Source organism: Bactrocera latifrons, unplaced genomic scaffold, assembly GCF_001853355.1.
Source record: "Bactrocera latifrons isolate USDA-ARS-PBARC rearing strain unplaced genomic scaffold, ASM185335v1 scaffold_2, whole genome shotgun sequence".
Classification (NCBI taxonomy): Eukaryota; Metazoa; Arthropoda; class Insecta; order Diptera; family Tephritidae; genus Bactrocera; species Bactrocera latifrons.
Window position 1 is genome coordinate 8667 of NW_017535518.1, and position 7829 is coordinate 16495.

General features: G+C 34.5%; 1 protein-coding gene across 5 annotated transcripts in view; it reads left to right on the plus strand.

The window, feature by feature from the left end:
- The first annotated feature begins 237 nt into the window (after nucleotides 1-237).
- The window catches only part of LOC108967875 (protein FAM102B), a 191359-nt gene continuing 183767 nt past the window's right edge, over nucleotides 238-7829 (plus strand). For 4 of the 5 annotated variants that reach the window (XM_018931522.1, XM_018931525.1, XM_018931526.1 and 1 more), the window contains exons 1-2: nucleotides 238-435; nucleotides 1453-1707. The gene's annotated coding sequence lies outside the window, so the exon portion shown is untranslated. The remainder of the gene's footprint in view (nucleotides 436-1452; nucleotides 1708-7829) is intronic. The other variant, XM_018931527.1, reaches the window with a different exon arrangement.

A 7829-nucleotide genomic window follows, 5' to 3' on the forward strand; every position in this document is an offset into this window, starting at 1 on the left:
ATAATGCCCCAACATCTTGCAAATATTCTTATTAACAGTTAAATAATTCATGAATACAGTTAAAAAATAATTCAATAAAAAATCTTTATATAATTCGTATTATTTTCCTTCTCTAAACATATCCACCTACAGTACATGTCAAACTGCATATGCTGTGCTGCCAAATTTTACTGCCAGTGTACACCAGCTTCGACATTCCGTGCAACGCTGGCATACGTACGAGCTGCGCAAAGCAGAACTGTAAAATTCACGGAATTAATTTTCGCCGTTGCGAGGCAAAACGTCAGTTGAGAAATAAATGGCGGATCGATTGTAAGTGTAGCGGAAGAAGTGCGTGTCGAATTTTCCATAATTTACGGGCAGTGCAAAAATAATATATACACATATTGTGAAAAAAAAATAGTTTAAAATATCAACACAATCATATATAATTAAGTGAGTATTCCCTTAGCGGTGTTTATTTGTGTATTTTTGGCAAAGAAAATACAGCAAAGTGCCATGAAATTTTTTTGCAAAGTTTGTGAAAATCGGTGAAAAAGTGTACAAGTGTGTGTGAATAAATTGCATAAAATGTAAACTGGAAATGAGAAATATGTGAAAGATAGACAACGAAACGAAACAATTGAGTGGTATAGAATTTATGCAAAATGCGCTGGATTTTAGAAATTTTAACGATGTGGGGGGTCCTTAGCAGTTTGTTTTTTAGTTGCATAGAGAATTCTATCAAATTAATATGGCAGCTGCCTGAAAATGTAGTAAATATTATTAATAATAGCAGTATTGGCACAAAAGAAAAGTAGAAAGGTTACAACAAAGGTAGCGTAATTGCTGGTGTGGCTATTCTAGCAGCAACAACTCGCCACGCCAAACAATTTGTATAGCTTGTGCAATAAATGCTGCCACTAAATAAAAGTTTTACAATTGCTGTATAAAATTTGGTACTTAGACTTTAGTCCCCAACAACGAAAGTTAAAAATTTTCATATAATTTGTTCTTTTTTCCATATTTTCCTATCACCACTTATTTGCTACTTCTCTCTGTTTGCAATGTACGTTTTGTGCTGCGTCTTCCTGTTGTTCATTCATGATTCTTGACGTCTGCTTTTCACCTACGTTCGTAGTTGTTTTGCTCACTTTTCTCCTTGGCATTCGCCAATTGGATTTTTCAATGCTGTTTAGTCGGCTGTCGGATATTTTTCGCCAAACGTTTGCGGAAAGTCAAATAATTTGGTAGTTAAAATTTTCAGTTTTCGTTTTTAATGCGACAATTTACAATAAATTGTACGATGTGAATTTACAAATACAAAGTTGAAATTTAAATAAAAATAAATTTATGTAATAAATTGCTTATTGTGCTATAGTTTCGTAAATACGTTTGTAAATTTCAAGCAATCGCTGTTTAGTATCAATATTATCATTGTATTTGAAATAAAATCGTTAATTTAAACTTTAGGCTTCCAGTTTATAGTAGTTCTGCGTGTTATAATACTCGTTATTGTGCTTCGATTTAAAAATATAGCAAATTGTTAAAAAAAAAGTGCGTAATATACCAGGTAGTTAGTGTCAAACGCTTCTAAAACACAACAAAAATCCATACCAGCTGCATAAACAGTTATTTTGGTATACAAAGGTGCGGCTCGCCTGTAATCTTGGCAACTAGCGCCTTGTGCAAGCAACAGCATTACTTCAGCGCCTGCAACTCAAAAAGGTAAGTTGTGTGTATTTTTTGTGATACTTTAGAAGTTAGAACGAATTATGTTGCAACCGAATGTAATAAAGTTTTTTATTTTTTCATTATATATTTTTTGAAATTTTTATTTTATTTTATATGTACATATACATATATTTTTTTAGTCCAACATTTTTTTATTTCATTTTTATTTTTTGTTATTATTATTATTTTTTTTTTAATAAATTAGATGTGTATAAGAGACAGGTGTGTGTGTGTGCGTACGCCAAGCTAAGAGAGCTTTTTCGAATAGCTTTACGTCACAGCTGGCACAAACTCGGCTGCACGAGCACACAGCGGACGGCAAGCGAAGTGCCACACGACGAAATGTAAGGACAAACGAGAGTAATGGCGACGCTGCCGACGCCAGCGTTGGTCTAAACAACAAACAACAAAGTGGCATTGTTGTAAAGAGCTTGGTTGTGCTTTTCCGCTGCTGCGCGTTGCCAACGCATGTTTGTATGTATGTGGCGCGCGTTACAACAGCTGCCGCCGTGGCAAGCTGCAGCTGCAGTTGGCATTGACGACGCGGCTAGCGCCGTCGTTGATGCGCGCAGCGACGTTGTTGTGCTTGCGCCGTTTCGATGTGGCTGTGGCTGGTAAGGAATGAAATTTTTTCGATGTCAAACGTCAGTCATGGAGTTCCAGTCGTCGGGTCAATTTGGAACGCGAACAATTGCGCGCGTGTGTTTCACCAAACGCCACAAATTCTGAGAAGCAAATGTGTAGTGAATTCTAAATTTCCACCAAAGCAAATGGGTTGCAAACAAAATTATGCAAATTATTTAAAAAAAGTATGGCTTGCACTGAAAAATTATAAATAAAAAAATAAAAAAATATTAAGTGTTGTGGCACTTGCGTGCAAGAAAAATAAATTTTGTGTAAATTGTAAAAATTGTTGGCAGGTCCGTCAGGCCAGTCGCAGCACGAAAGCAATTCTGCAGCAGCATCTTCGAAAGCAGACAGCAGCGCAAAACGTGAAATAAAACAAAAACGCAAATACGACAAAACGCAAAAAAACACACACAAGAAGCACAAAAAAGTTTCGTCAAAGTCAAGCCGCCTTACGCGTTGCAAATCATTTGATAACGCGTGTACGTGCGCTTAACCCGCACTATCGCTCGCCTAACGCCGCGTTATCGCGTACGTCGCGTAGTATCCGCGTTCACAAACGCGTCCGCGCCGCTCCAGAGACCGCGTGTCAGTGCGTTGTGCTTATACGCGTATGTGTGTGTGTGTTAGCGCGCGTCTACTTAGCCTGGTGCTTGTGTGCGCGTAACGCGTTTGTTACGCCGCGCCTCTTCCCCAGCTGGCGTCGTCGCGCAAAGGACATTGGTATGTTTGCGGCGCTGTGTTTTGCTGAGCTAAACACTTGTGCAACATGTTTGTGTGTGTATGTATGCGCTCTTATTATTTAAATAACAAATCAATTACAACAACATGCACGCAACAAATATTCTACTTTGCAAATGTGTAAAGTAGGCATCAGCGGCAAAGCGCGCGCGGCCACACGGCGCTGTTGGCATGCCGGGCCTTGATTTAATTTGGGCTACTAAAATTGGAGGGTGTATTTTGTTGCGGACGGTGTAGGTTGCAGACGCGCGGTGTTGGTTGCGAACGCGTGGCGGCAGCATGGCTGGCTACCTCCTCAGTCTGCTTGTCTTTAGCTATTTTACACATTCATTAGCTTGTTCTTATTGCTTTGATGATTGGCGTCGCGGGCACTGTTAACTAGTGCGCGTTTATAGCGCTGCCAACGGCAACAAAATTTACAAAATAACAAATATAAAATTAAGAAAAGCGCTTAGTTTAAGGCAGCTAGCAGGTGTTTGCTTCTCATCAAAAAAAAATATTTATTTTGATGGCAATTATCGTTGAAATTCGATATTATTTATAGCAAGCGCTTTAAAATTTCCCGGACTTTAAACTTTGAATCCGCTTAAGTATATATTTACTTTTACTACCGTTGCTCAGTGCTTCTTGGTTACTGCCGCCACCTACAAAATGATTTCGTTGCGTTCTTATTAGAAATTATATGCACACTCGACGGCTTGTAGCTTACTTGTAAACAAACAGTCAGCCTATAATAAAATTATGTCCCCCCCTAAAATGCAAAATAACGTAACGTCACTTTTCATAAAATTACAGTCGAAGGAAAAATTATATAAAAGAAACCGCTCATATTGAAACAAAATTTGATTTCTGGTTATAAAACGGTTATAAATTGGTTATTAATTGGTTATAAATTGGTTATAAATTGGCTATAAGTTGGTTATTAATTGGTTATAAATTGGCTATAAATTGGTTATTAATTGGTTATAATTCTGTTATTAATTGGTTATAAATTGGTTATATCTGAGAGCGGAACCTAAAAATTTTATACTGGATATACCACTGTGATCAAATTTGAAAGGTGAATTTTGTCCATTTCATCTCCTTCAAAGTAATCCCTTCTTGCTGCAATACACTTATGGAAACGAATTTTCCAGTCATCATAGCGCTTGGAAAAATCCTCCATCGTGATGGCCATCAGGGCCTCCTCTCGCGATTCAGCTTTTATATCCTCAATTGAGTCAAAACGTTGTCTTTGGAGTGGTCTGTAATATAACGTAGTGAGCCGTTGGCAATAAAAAACTGAATTTCGAGTTTATTAATGATACGTTGTTTTGCATTTTAGGTGACGATTTGACTTTATTTTAACTTAATTAGTTATTTTGTGTATTTTTACGATTGTGACTCTCTCTCTCTAATTATTTAGAAAAAATGTAAACAAACTCTTTGGAAAGTAGCCGGCGAAGTTGAGGTTAAGAGCTGCTGAATTCAATTTGATTTGTTTAAAAGTTGATAAAAATTAAAAAAAAATTCAAATAAAAAATATTTTAATAAAAAAATATTTGATTAACAAAATTACAACAAAAAATTTCGGTTGCATCGAAATTATAATATCCTACACAAGTGCATTTCTTAAGTAGAAAAGGTTATACAAATAATTATTTCTTGACTTTCCTCGATTAGTTTCTCAAATTGAAGCACTTCTTTGGACAATAAGCTATACCGAATTTCGTTAAGTTATCTTATCAAATAAAGAAGTTTTTCATACAAACACTTACTTCCCATCATTCAGTTTGTATGACAGCTATATGCTATAGTAGTCCGATATCGGTGATTCCGACGAATGAGCAACTTCCTGTGTCGAAAAAAACGTGTACAAAATGTCAGCACGTTAGCTCAAAAGCTAAGGATCAAGTCATGGTTTCATAGCAAAAGTCTGAGACTCCAACATTGGGGGTAGTTAAACTGGATATTAATGTGGGAAACTTAATATACTCTATATAAGAATATAGAATAAATTGTGTAGCGTAGCATTTACGGCACTTTCTAGTCTTATTTTATAATGATTATTATATTCTGCGATATTTCAGAAATAATAACTTTATTCAATTTGCAGTTGCTTACTAATATTCTCTAGTAACTGGGTACTCTCAGTTGTGTGATAAAAGAAATAATCTCAAAACAAAAAACAAAAAAATAAAAATATAATAAAGAACTGTGATAAAAATTATTTTTCAAAAGTGATACCGGGTTTTTTAAAGTCGATTAAGATGAAGAGACTTTTAAAAGTGTAAAAGATTTCTTAACATCTTATGCCAGTCTAGAGTCCTCAATGCCTAGTTTTGACCATTAATTCTGGCAGTAGAGGAAAAGAAATCGAAGTACACTGCTAAAGGCTTAATAAAGCCTGAAGTTAAGATTGATTTTGATTTTCTGATAAAAAATGACGGCGACTGGACTAAACTTCGGAAAAGCCTTTTACAACAAGGCCTTTATGAGCGAGGACGATAGTAAGAACTCATGAAACAAGCGTTAAAAACGATATCTAAAATGTTTCGCAAAATGACGGACTTGTATAAAAGAAAAATTTTTATTGGAAAACTATTTTACCAATTTGAAATGTTTTCAAGACCCTAAAATGTACTTGAAGCCGCAAAAAATGCATAGCTTATTTTGGAAAAAATCAATCAAACAAAAAATTAAGGCACTAAAATATATTTTAACTCGAAACAAAATTTCTAAACCTTTTTTTATTCTTCAGAAAAAATTGTTGTTCATGCTACCAATTGAAGATGTTTTCAACTGTACTTTAAGGGAAAAAAATCGTAGCCCGAACTGAAGAATAAAGTGACATCATATGTTGATCACTTCACACTAATCGAATAATATTTTCAGAACCCTAAAGTGCACTTTGAACCAAAACAAAAGAAAACAGAAAACAAAGAAATGTCGCCCTTCTAAAGTGTGCTTTAAGCCATACCAAACTCTGTTTCCATTTGCTTAAAATTTTTATGAAAATTAAATCAAGAGCTGAAGCTATTAGACCACCATAAACGTTGTTAATTTGCTGATTTTGCCTTTGGAATAACTTGAAAATTACAAATACACAAATTATTCAGGAATAACCAATACATTCACCTAATTTGCCAGTTTGGTGTGGGTTTTGGTCTGGTGGAATCATCGGTTAATACTTCTTTAGAAATGAAGCTCGTGACACCTTTACTGTCAATGGAGCGCGACATAGATCGATGATAGCCAAATATTTATTGCCGCAATTGGAAAAAGTTGATCTTGACAGCATCTGTTTCTAACAAGGCGGGGCTACGTGCCCCGAATTACTTCGAGAAAAGTTTGGAGATTCGTTTATTTCAAAAAATTGTTACTTCGAATGGCCTCCAAGAAGTTGGGATATAACATCTTTAGACTGCTGCTTGTGGAGTTATTTGAAGTCATTGGTCTTTAGCAATAAACCAGACTCTCTTCAAGCTTTAGGAGTCAATATTTAGCGAACTGTTAATGACATACGACTTGACTTAGTGGCAAAAGTACTCAAAAATTAGGTCAATGGAATTCGTTCCAGCAAAAGAAGTCTTTTAGGCTCTTCGAATGATGTTATAATCAGAACCAAATTGAGGATCTCATGGTACTTCACACTAAAAAAAAATATTTCAATTTCTTTAACAATTAGTGTGATTTTTTATTTCAAGAAACCATATTACTCTTATTGGAAAACCCTGTATATTTTCATACTAATTTATATATTTACTCGTACTCCAACTTAAAAAACCAAAAGAAATGAAAATTCTTACGAACGACTTCCCCTTCTAAGTAATCGTATAAAGTGTGGTATTAACCAGGGGAAATCGCCTACTTCATTCATAAACTATTTATGAAAAAAGTACGTTGGTATATGTGTTTTGATTTTTTATTTGGATTACTTGGAATTCAACAAACGTTTGGAATAAGGAATTCCAAAATACATGTACACTCATATATGTAGTAAAACGTGCGTTTTGAACTTCATAAAATTACATTTTCTAAGAGGGCGGGGACCAACAGCTTCAACGGCACGACCTAAGGTTAGCATTCAGCCAGGAAGAGAGTACGTGCTCATTCTCCTGCTTTCTCACTTAAAAATAAACCTATTTGCACATTTTCCTCTTAAATTTCCACACATATCTCTGATAATTCCACATAAAATTGAATATTAAATATAACTGAATTTTGGCGAAACCAATTTTTGGGGAAATATCGCTCGCTTAATATCGATTCGAGTTGTATAACGGTGAATATGTGGTACACATGTGTATATTTATTGTTGTGGGTATATATTTTTGTTTAGATATATTTGCAGCTGCTGATTTTCAAATAAGTGAATATAGTTTTGGGTATACTTTGTAGGTTCTAAATCGTTCCAGCCGATCTGAAAGTCGTCATATGTATTCTATTTCTTTACTGAAATTTTTCAGAAATTAATTTGAAATTGTAAATGCTTTTATTTGTATATGTCTCTTTGCGTGTTGGCAACACTATTAAAAAGAATTATTCATATTATTTCACATTTTCTCAATGAAAGATTTTGTTATAAATCAATTTTTGTAGTTCATAATTTCATTTTTTATATAACATAAAATGTTTGCATTAATTATGAAGCAAATAAAAAAATAAAATAAATTAAAATTAAATTAAATGTTCAATATGAATGAATTCTTGCATACATACATACATATGTATGATCTTTTATAACTGCTTCAATACACCGAAGTGTT